The sequence below is a fragment of the Empidonax traillii genome, unplaced genomic scaffold (genome assembly GCF_003031625.1).
Source record: "Empidonax traillii isolate 1590-97213 ecotype Southwest subspecies unplaced genomic scaffold, ASM303162v1 scaffold225:size1387458, whole genome shotgun sequence".
NCBI classification, from domain to species: Eukaryota; Metazoa; Chordata; class Aves; order Passeriformes; family Tyrannidae; genus Empidonax; species Empidonax traillii.
Genome location: NW_020955418.1, coordinates 1,239,753 through 1,252,035, shown reverse-complemented (window position 1 = coordinate 1,252,035; position 12,283 = coordinate 1,239,753).

The window sequence follows — 12,283 nt, the reverse complement described above, 5'->3', positions numbered from 1 at the left end:
TTGGGAAATGATAAAAATAGCATATATGTCTTATTGAATTAGGGTAGTTTTAAGAAAATAGACCAAATCACTTTCCTGGTAAGTGATTTGGCTGTGAAAATACTTCTCTCACTGCCCTCATACTGTAACATTACCAGGTAGGCTGGTCTGTTCAGGCAGAGTTAAAGAATTTTTTTCCTCTTAAGTGTAGTTCTGAAGTGGTTTCACAAACACACTCAAGTATTACCAGAGCAAATGAGAGGCAATTTCCAATGTGCATGTATTATTTTCTTCTAGTGTTGGTACAAGATGGAGACATGGGTTTGAAAAGGCACATTGCATCCCCCCCGTGCCATGCTGAAGCAAAGACTTGAAATCACCCTTCCACATTGTATTCAGAGCTTAGACCAAAAGGGATTTATCTTCTTTTGTCTGTTAGTTTTTGGCTTATCTGGGTCAGTTATTCTGGAAGTGGCCATACAGGTTGCGAAGTTGCTTAGAATCTGCTGAAGCTGAGGGAGCTTGGGTAGCTCACGAGTATCACTGTGTACTGTTTCAAGAGAAGAATTATTATTCTGGGAACTAAAGGGAATCTTTTCAAGCCTGCCTTTTTCTACCTGAAATCATGCTGATTGTTGGATTGAGCTTGCAGAATCACTGTTCTCATGGCATATTTCCCTACAATAGCAGCTACCACTTTAGAGGAACGGGCTGGCAAGAGAGGTTACATCAATACTAGTAAAAGAAAGATGACCAGGATCATCCTGGGGCAGTAAGACCCAAGCAGAGAACAGCCTGTGTCCATGCAACTGAACCTTTTCAAAATGCATCCAGGCTGCCTGATTCCATAGGGGTGTCATTAGCAATGTTTGCTTCCCAGTACCTACCACACTACTTAAAACACTTCTTCCTATTGGCACCACAACATCTACCAAATGACAGGGCTAGGCCAGCGATGGGAAGCTTGGTTGGTGTGTACCCAGTTGCTCTCAAAGACAGGTCACTCATGTTGTTTCACCTAATGGGGGTGGTGGAAGGAAAGGGGCAGGAGCAACACTGACTGTGGGATAGCTACAAAGGAAAACTATAAAGGAAAAATGTGTCTGCACCAAACATTGTAAGGTCATCAGACAAATAAAAACAACAGTATTATATGCAGCATAACTATTCTTACAATTTACCTGCTCAGAGACAGCAAGGGGAAAGGCAGCACAAGGATGATGGCTCCTCAGAACAATGCCTGTGCAAGAAAGCTCTGGAAAATCCCAGCAGACTCAAGGGCATCCTTAGGATTGCAAATTTTTTTTTTTCTTTTCAATCACCACAAAACACAACACCAAAGTGAACTTCTATAATCCTAAGGTAAATATTAGGGTGCTGTGCTTGCTGTTTGTCAGCAGAGAAATTCTCACCAGCATTAATGCAGGCATAGTAGTGTTGCACAATCGCTTCATCATCTAACTGTCCCGTGCTTTCTGGGAGTATGGCACTGTTTCTGCAGGTTTCACCTGAATAGACAGCGTAGAATCACAGGAGACAGAGCTGGAATACACCTTGAGATGTCCCAGGGTAGGACAAGCTGTATCTCAGTGCCATTCCTGGTGGATGTTTGTCTCCCCTGCTCTGAAAAAGAGCCCATCAAGGAGGATGGTTCCCCATCTCCAGAGACGTTCTTGTCCAGTTCCTCATTATCATCATATTTTTTTCTTGTTTTCTGTCCAAAGTTCTTCTCTCTGCAGCTTGTGACCACTTATTCTTGATGTGCCTGCAATAGATGTAGAGAACAGATTAGTTCCCCACTCTCCCTTAGAGCGAATAACCCAAATCTTTGGCTTTTTTCTTCTTAGGCTACGTGTTTAGATCCTATTTTCTGAATATCTTAATCTTCACTTCATCCTCTCCAAGTGATCGACGGTTTTCTTGAAGCACAGTGCCTGACACTGGACATGAAATAGCTTTAGGAGTGGGAGGATTATTTCACGTCTTTGTTGTTTACAGGATGGACACTCTCCCTTTCACAGCAGGCTGACATTGTTCACACCTGTTTGGCTTGTGATCCAACATCATTCTGAGATTCTTTCTGGAAGAAACCAACAGTTTCTCGTGCTTACTTATTGAATGAACTATCCTTTTTTTTTTTTTTTTTTACCTTTCACCAGACAGTGTGGAATTTCTTCCTACTTTTAGGAAAAATCGTCAGTTTTTAGAAACCACTTTTAATTTTAACTCTTTCCCTATTGTACTTGCAGTCTTTCTCAGATTGGTTTAGCTTCAGGCTTACTAAACCTCCTGTGATCCAGGTCATTAAAGAGAGAATTGTATGAAACTGTATGGATAACAAGTACCACAAGACAAGATTTCTAAAAAGCTAGCACTTCATCACAATTCCCTAATATATATTTTGACATTCCTTTCCCCCTTTTGCTATCAACCTCCACTCTTCTGGGCTGTGAGTTTCAAATTCACTCCTACACGAAAGCTGCAATAAGATCCTAGAAAGCATTTCCTAATTGATAACTCTGAACTTCAGCCAGAAATATAAATTTGAGATCTTCAAATCATCCTTATTCATATCTGTGGGGAATCACGTTTACTACGAGACATTTTATATCCCTTCCAAATAACAAAATGGGTTGAAAATCCTGTGACCTCCTCTCTGATGCTCTGCATCTCCTTGCTGAAGGTAAGTTTTGCACACATTGTGGCTTAACGACCTATTATTTATCTTTTGCTTTTTTGACGGGCACAAACTTGCTTTTTTTCCTGTGCTGCACTTCTTGCAATCTGAGTCACTTCTTTTGATGAGGCAGATCTGTATGCTAGAGGTCTGTGACACAGTGGTAGGACATGCCTGGTCTGAGCAGAGCTGTGAGTCAGAAAACTCAATAGTTTCAACCCTGATTTTGCCATATAGGCAGCTGCATAGATGTAGGCAGATATTTTAGCTCCCTACCTTGTTTTACTACCAGTCAGTGCTAAAACTACCCAGCAGACAACACTGTATCCCTTGTTTTCAGTAAAAGTCCAAAATTAATACCCGCAGTGAATTGCACCCAGCTAAATACACTTAGCGACAATTATTCTTTCAGGTTTTCAGGTGCATATTTACAAACAACATCTTGGAAATAGGCTACCAGATCTTCAGCTGGTGTAACCACGAGGCTTCACAGATGGCCAGGAGAACTGTTCATGAAGGCATTATGTTATCGAACTCTATTATGTTATCGGGTTCTGTAAATCCTATCTGACAAGATCTGCTATAAAACCAGTTTCTGCACCCCTGAGCTTTATTGCAAAACACCTGCATTTATACTTCTTTCCTCTGCTGAGGGCAAAGATATTTTAGAAGCTGAATCTCTTAATGGAATTGATGGATCAAGAAGAGCAGGTGGATTTCTTAAAAAAAAAAAAAAAAGATTTTAAAAAGCAAACAAAGGGAAGGGAAGCAAAGGAAGGGAAGTACAGCTTTACTAAAAAAAGCCTTTCTGTAACAGAATAGTAAAGAAATACTGTGAGAAATCAAACACTTGAGTAATCAAAGATTAGGGGTTACAGAAACTGGAGGTAAAAAGAATTAAAAGAAGCAGAAGAGTAATACAATCTCAAAGGTCAACTGATAAAATATGTAACAAGTGCTGAACCAACACCAATCAATTACTGCTCAATCTGAACTGAATCACAACCTAATAACCACATCACATCCACTTCATGGCACTATCACAGCACAGCAGGAGGCACTGTCCATTCCACTTTCTGCACACTCAGATGGACTGGCCTTGCTCCTCGCTCCTCGTGCCATCATCACAGATTGCAAGGAATGCAAGGCACAGACCAACATGCAGGGCCGTGGAGGAAAAGTGGAGAAAGGAAAGCGTGGAGAAGTACTCAGCGCTGAATGGTTCAAAACACCTTAGTGAGGGGTGGGAAATGGTCTGGAGGAGCAAGGTGGGCTGCGTTTTGTTCTCGGTGCTGTGCCTCCAGCAACTGAAAAGTGACTAAGAAATGCAACACCACAGATCTAACCTTTCCAGAGCAATACGGGACTAGGAAGAGCACTGATGAATGTAATGCCTGCCAGAACTTCCAGGCAGGAGGCAGTCCACATAAGAGATCACCCTGGTGCAGTTTCTTCCTTTGCATGTGTGCACCCTGCTAATCAATCACCCCAGGAACAGCAGAGGAGGCTCAGCCTCATGTCACTGCCCCCTGAGACAATCCCAGTGTTCCTCTACAGGCTCCATCTCCTGGACAACATGCAGGTTGGCAGGAAAATCCCTATGTCCAACAAGATTTGGTTACAGTGAATCCATCCCCAGATCAACTCTGGAGTAAAAACTCTGCCTTGCCCATAGAGGAGGATGAACTCACAAAGACAATAAGTAGAGATTGGATTGAGAAGAGGCTCAGTATCAAACAGTGAGATCAAAGTCAAGTCTGACCCATTTTTACATCATATTATGGAAAAATCTTGGCCTCTTTCAAATCAGTAAAAATCTCCAAAGTGTTTCAAGAGGTCCTAGAATACATCTTGAGTTTTGACCTAACATTTGTGATATATGACCTGCATCATAGTCTACTATATCTTCCCAAAACTGCAGGAGGATCTAATTCAAAATGTTTATAAGGAAAAATTATCAGCAGTGTATGCTCCATGAAGACACTGCGTTAGTGCTTGAGTATGAAGCACTTTTGGGATAAGTTGCAGTCACTACTGTGTGCCAGAAAGGGAGAGATGAAAGAAGGACATTAAAAAAAAAAAAAAAAATCTGGAGTTTTTCCCTACTTACTCTTATTCCAGAGAAGTGCTGGATGTTCAATATTTTCTCATCTACGCAAAGCCACAGAAAATCACCTCTCCATCCTAAACTCTGCCCTGAGCCCGGAGGCTCTTTAGGCCACCCCCACGGCAGCATGCTGGTGCCTGTCGGTAGCAGCAGGCGCGGGAGGGACAGGGCTGGCACTGCAGTTGCCACTGAGTGCTCCCTGCCCAAGCAGGGCCCGCGGGTGGCACGGCCAGGCAAGGCACAGGGGGCACCTGGCGTGGATCTGGAGCGAGCCTCGCGCTCGCACACCTGTGGATCCGCTGGAGACGGCTGCAGCCCCTCGGGCAGCTCTCCTGCCAATGCAGCACACACAGATGCTATCCAAGCAGCAGCCCTAGGAAAGACTGGGAACTGATTTCCTTGGTTCTCTCCACATCGTTTGCCAGTTTCTCAGCTGGTGCCATGCCTGGGACAACGCCTTTTTTTAACGTGTTGTTTCCCTTTTTGTTTGTTTTGATTTTATGCTTTGAAGAGGACAGTCATCGGTTTCTGGCAGATATAAAAATTTCACAATTCTGAGGACTCAGGTTAATTTCTTTAAAACAAAATTAAATGTATTTGACAAATCCACAATGAGATGAACGAGTCTCACATTTTAAAACATTTCATCTCACAAAAAACACCTTTCACAATCTTAAGTAGTTGAAGCAGGACCAACCAACAAAGCAGGCTTACAGCAATCCTAAACTGGTACACTCCTTCATATCATATCTAAACTTTCAACAAAGATGCTCTACCACTTTTTCCCCCACTTTCAGTAACAATGGTGCTATATAACTTGCAGAATACATTTGAATAAAACCATGCATTGCTTATATACTATATATATTGATATTGTATATACTTTTACATTACTTATACCAGCATCACATAAATGTAAGGAAATAAATCTTACCACATATGTTTACAGAGCTATTTGCAAGGAGTCTAATTAACCAAAAGTTCTCCCCAAATGTGAAAATTAAGAAATCACAGGGAGATTGAGAAGTGGTACAGGAGTGGAATTGTCTCAGGAAATTAATCAAAGTGTGCATAACCAATTATTTGACAGATATTACTTCTTCTAATTATAGCCAGATATTACAGCTGACAGAGAAGGTAAGATGACTTTTTACATAACAGTAGAGAATAGGACATCTGCCACCAATATCTATTCCACAGCCAGTTCTCTGAGTATCTCAGTGAAAACAGTCTCTGATCAAAACCATAGATAAATAACTCTTTACATTTCCTGTTCTCTGGCTTTGTAAGCAAATGACATCCACAAGCTATTAAGTCTGGAAAATACTTCTGTGTGTGCTTGACAACCTGTTAAGATGCGTGGAGAAATCCAGCTGAGATTGTTATTTTGACCCATGCCCAGCTTGTGCTTGCAATATGCTTTTGTGTTATTGTTATCCCATGCTATTTGAAAGCACGGAACAACTTTGTTGAGCTTCTGACATCCATTATTTCATCATTCTATGTGCTGTTAATCTTCAGTGAAGATGACTTTGTTTTGTTTCAGTCACCAGACTAAAGGCCAGTCCACTGGGGTTAGTTCGTCACCAGCAATGCTGGCAGGATTTTTATGCTGCTCCAAATACTGCCAATGTACAGCTCAAACACACACTTGTCTATGTTCACACATGCCCACACACACTTCAAGGTGTGTGTATATAAATGTATGGGTACACACACAGAAACAACTCAAACACAGTTTCATCATCTTTTTTCTTTAAAAATAATTTCAGCCAGTGGCATTGCAAAATCTGCTTGGCCTATAACCAGGAGCCTGCACCTGCACAGATCCCAGTTGCAGAACTCCTCCCGTAATTGTTAAGCAATTTGCCTGTTAAACACCACTGGCAAGAGTCTGGCAGATATCATGCTCAAAAAAACCCCACATTTGTTTGGCTCATACGTTACTAAGACACTGCAGTATTCTTCAGACCATCTAGAAAGATGCTGTTGACATACTGGCAAAAGGTTTTGCTTTCCCCTTTAGGTGAATGAATGCAAGGAGCACTGCCCAGAGGTACCAAATCCTTCCTAAATCGATGTTCCTATCCTAGACGTTCTTCCTATATTTGGAGACGTAGGAAGGAGCAGGGTTCATCCTTCCCTGCTCCCACTCCTAATCTTCTATAGAGGAGCTGGCTGTGGAAAAGGAGATAGGAACAGTAGAGGCTTTTCCCCTTGTAGAGAGCAATTACTTTCTATTTCTCCTTACTTCACTCTTTTGCTAGACTTTTTAGTTACTCTTTCACTAATGTTAGAATATCCACCCCAGTCAATGCAGCTGCCATGGGCAGCAGCAGTGAAAATGCACTGTTTGGTATTGTAGCTCAGGCTACAGCACATGACAGCAATCAGACTAAGGATGACCCACAGACTCTCGGTCCACAGTGTGGTCCCTGTAGCTCTCTGAAAACCACATTGCTCTGTCTTCTACTACTACTGTGCTAACACATGCTAATTACTGCTGGGGTGCAGAAAAACATATCAAAAACTACTGGCCAAAACACGATCTGCATAAGCACTGGAACAGTACTGCAAATAAGGGCTCTCAGGGAGGCCAGGGAAATGCTGGCAGAAGAGCTATAGAGGTGGGAGCTGAGAAACATTTTCCATTCATTCGATTCCCCCAGCTTCCAAAAAGCAGAGCTACTTATTTAGAAAAATGTACACAAAAGTTGCACCAAAGATGCCCGACTCACTTACTAGTTATTCCACATAATGCCCAAAGCACTAAATTTTGGCTGCCTGCTCAGCTCAAAAATTACCAATAAAAATTAGTCATGTTTTCTGTTTTCTTGAGTTTCCCTTTCTTGATTCCTTCCCTTTGGTCCTGGGTAGAACAGAGAAAGAACTGAAATAAGCAAGTGCACAGATCTCTGTTGAAACATTTTTTTCAAAGTTTTTCTGGTGACAAGTGCAAAATCCCTTCTTGTAAAATAGTGACCTAACTCTATGTGTCTAGAATCACATCTGCTAACCTGAAACATTTGTCCTCTGTAGTCAGTGGGGGGCAATAGGTTGGCAGATCCACCCTCTAGAGGTGCCAGACTCAGATACCTACCTTGGACAAGATAAAAGAAACTTTAGAGATGGCTCTCTCTCCCAAAGTTAACTCTAGAAGGATCCTGGAAAGCTTCAGTTCATGTACATTTATAAGGGTAGTAATATGTGAATGATTGATGGTGAAACAGCTGCAGCCAGGTGGGAGGGATCCTGCCTTTGATACCTTGTGGTCAGCATAAAGCACACACAGAAAGGCACATCAAGCCTGGATTGCTAATTGCTATAGAAACCATTTTTGTGGTTTTTACCTCAATTTTTATTTCTCCTGTAAGTTTGGGATAAGTAAAATTCTAGACTACCCATCCTTTACTTTGTGAATTTTTTTAATAGAACAAATTTCAGGCCATTCTTTGTCTTTCTTTATAATTTCTCCCCACATACACACTAGATGAAAAGCTTTCTAGCCGTGCCATTAATCTGTAGGTGCTTTAGTGAGGAGATGATGTGCAGGTTTAACAAACTACTGAAGATCAGTGCTTGAAAAATGAGGACCATTATTATTCCATGGCTTGCAGATTATGAACTGATAGCTGTAGTCTCCATCCTTTGCTTGTGCTTCATAACTTGAAAATCTCTGCACATTCAGAAGAGCATTCAGTTAAAAAGGAAATGGATTTCTCTGTCTAATTAGACTAAGTGCTCTCTCCTAGCCTTTGTCCTTGTCTTTCTGGGATCTCATTTACTGTGCTATTTAAAAGGAGCCACATCTGTTACAATGAGCTGTCTGTCAACTAAACATCCCATATCAGACACAATTTTCTCTCACCTTTTACTTATACTTTTCAATAACAAGATGATAGATGCAGATTTTAGTCAGCAGTTTTTTTAAACTGCTGAAAGTTTGCCCTCCTCCTTGTTCCCTTCCAGCTTGCAATATGGTCTTGATTTAGAGACACCGTGAACACAGAATAGAAAACCTGGATTAGTTTGGCCTCCACGTTTGCTTTTCTTTAGACCAATAAAATGAAAATCATCTAAGTCTTTGCATGTTTTAATTGGAAATAGTGTTAATCGCTCAGTAACAATAGACATTTGCCTCACTGTAAATTTTACATTCACCCCTAGCAGCTGCAGCTGGTGTTGATTTAGTGTTACCCTGATAACCCTGCTGGGTGGTTTTTTCACTTGATTTACATTCCCTGTGAAGGGTGGAGGTAACATTTCCTAGAGTGTGAAAACAAAGTGACCTTACAGCTAAACTTTCCTTCCTGCAAGCAGCAAAGCCGTGTTTTTTACCATCTGACCTTTAAAAGCGAAATTCCAAGGGTCATCCTGAGCAACTCTGCTGCAATGGGGTTTGTTTTAATCTACCAGCCACAAACATTCAGGGTCAGCTTCGAATGTTTGTTTGCTGCTTTGATTTTCTCCATCAGTGTTTTTTGCACATGCCTCCAGGAAAGCCAACACAGCCCAGGGGAAGGAGGCACCCCCTGCTCAGCCTACTGGTTGCATGTCTGGATGTGCTATGGGTGCACAAATACATACATGGCACCATGCTAAAGGCTGCTGTGGCACCTCCAAGCCACTCAAACAGGTTTTTCCACGGGAGGAGAAGTTAACTTGGGTCCTTCAGCCTCGCCAGAGCTTGGCTCGGAGCAGCATCCGTGGTGCTCAGGCAGGGGCTGCCACAAGGGCTTTGCTGCAGTTTTGAAGATGTTTGTTCTCCAGAGTGTTGCTTTTATAAGACAGCTCTTTCTCATGGCTCTTTTGTGCATTTAAGTTATGAATTCTTAGTATTTGTTGTGCCTGGTTCATCAGTGATCTGGTTTCACTAAGCCTTCAGAGGCTCGGTCGTGACACAAATGATTAATACTAATAATAAAAACCATTTTCTGAAATACCTGTGTCTCCTTTGTAATGGATAGCTGGTCAATACTTTACTCTGCAAATTTAACATCCTTCAGGGAAAAGAACAATTTACTTTTTTTAAAACCTATTTTCTATCAGTATGTCATCAGCTACTTACTGCTCTCTTGTGTAGAAACTCTTGTAAACCTGAAGCCTAAGTTCTAGTCTAACATTTCAGTCTCAGTTGAAATGCAGACATTGCCCTTCCTGCACAAGTTGTATATTGAAAGCCAGACTCAGCATTCCAGATGAAAACGGTGACAAGAGTGAGCAGAAACACAGCTCAGTCTTTACAAAAACCAAGATGTGTCCCTGCCTGAGTAAAACAGCTGTGACAAAAGGTGGGACCAACACAGCAGGGTTGCTAGCTGCTGCTCTATGTTGTTTTCCACCATTTCCATTTAAGACAACAAAAGTCCATTGGGACCAACTGCTTTTTAACATTCAGTGATTTGAAAGGTTTAGCCTCTTTGATTTCAGTAGGATTTAAATTACATTTGGACTCGTCATCCTGGCGTACCCCTTAATACCTCTAGCTCCGGTTTACACAGCGAGGTGGGCATGATAGATGCAGCTCTTATCTGATCTGGGCCAGCCACAAAGCAGGCAGTCTTTGACTCATTTTATCTTACAATACAGATACCTTCCCTTGGATTGTACTTTGTCTTTGCCAAGTTTAGTGTGAAGCACAGCGCACAGCCAGAGGGAACAAAATCTATGCTTTTAAAACATGTTCCTTAATGAGCCTGCCCCAAATTAAAACAGCCTCTGTTATAACTTCAAAAACCTCCCCACTTCTCTAAGATACACTGCATATATCTCAGAAGCAAAGTTCATGCCAAAGGGCTTTTTTATAATTTTTTTTTTTGTTAGCTGCCAAATGCTGCATTAACTCACTAGCTGAAATGCTGACTCATCAGACCCTACTCGTCAGAAATGCCTGTGTGCTCTCAAATAGAGATTGTTTGCTGAGAGTTTAGATGCCTCTTCTGTGACAAGTTTCAAGCTTTATGGCCTCAAGAGATATTTCATCCTTATTTGGTTCTGGATTGCCACCATAAATTTAGACCTATTGGTCCTTTTAAACCTTCTTATGGCTGGAGTGGCATGATATTATTACCAGTACTCTTATTTTTATTATTATAATTGTATTTTTTTCTTTTATGATTATATTTTTACTGTTGAACTAAATTATTTGCTCCATCTTTTTTACAAAATATCCTCATTTGAAAGCCAGATCACAAATGTTTCTATCTGTCCATCTTATAGGGGATACGTTTTTCCTAAGGAACCCTACCTCAGCAGGCACACATTCTTTAATTGAAACTGATTTACAGTGCTATCAGCTGCCTTAATTTTTTAATTTCACTGAAATCACAGCATTTCAGCAGGAAGTTGGAAGTTGAGATAAAATTAACCCTGGAGCAGAAATAGTGAGAGAAGGGCACAGGGATACAGAAACTGGAGGAAACGATATTGTTTGGGTAGTTAGGGCCAAAATTAATTGCTGGGAAGAGGCAGATGATGTCCCTTAAATATGTCTACTGGGGGGCAAAATCACCTTGACCATAAATGTAAGAGAGCAGACAGTACTAATTTTCTCACACACAATTAGTAAATGCATTTTAGAAAGAAAATTACCTTTTCTCAGCCTCAAAAATGCTATAAAATTTACAACACAACTTATGAATCTTAAGGGTCTGAGTCTAACAGAATCTTTTTGGGTTACCACTCTTGTCAACGAATCCAGAACAAACAGTTTAGATTAAATTCACTGCTAGGCAGACAGCATGTAGGGCACAGAATCTGACAAATTTCTTGACATGAAAAAAAAAAAAAAAATCCCAGCAAAATTTCACTTTTACTTTCAAAGATGCATTTCTTTGGCGTGGATCTGTTTAAACCTAGCTCCTGTTGCTATTTACAATGTTATCAAGTGATAGAGGTTTTTAAAACATTGTAATTCCCCTTACACTGGTATTTCTTGGGCTGAAGTCCTACGATCCCTCATGCAGCTGTCAAAACCTCCAACTTTCCCAGGACAACTGCTTCAGTTTATTTAAGCACTGTCAGTGCCAAAATCTAGGGCATTCTGGAAATCTGATGGTAGCATAAAATAAACTGAAGCTGAGTGTCAGAAAAAAATGGAACAGGGAATATATTGCTCACTGACTGAGTTAATAAGAAAATGAATTATATAATGAAAACCCTTCTTTGAAAAGAGGGAGCCACCACCAGAATTTCTGGTTTTACTGCAAAACTCAATAGTGAAAGACTGCAAAAATGTAGGCACTTCACCCCAGAACTGAGGGCTGGCTTCGCACCGCTGAGCAAACACAGTTTTTGCCATAGAACAGGCATGTTCTTTTACAGCTTAATAAACATGGCAGTCATCCAGTCACGTCCCATGGATGCCAAACCTTTGCTTTCCCCAGTCAGCCCTCACTGTCAAAGACTTTTTCTCTGTGGAGACCCCACCTTGGGCTGCATCCAGTTCTGGGGTCCCCAGCACAGGAAGGATATCGACCTGTGAGTCGACCTGCAAGTCCAGAGAAGTAACACCAAGCTGA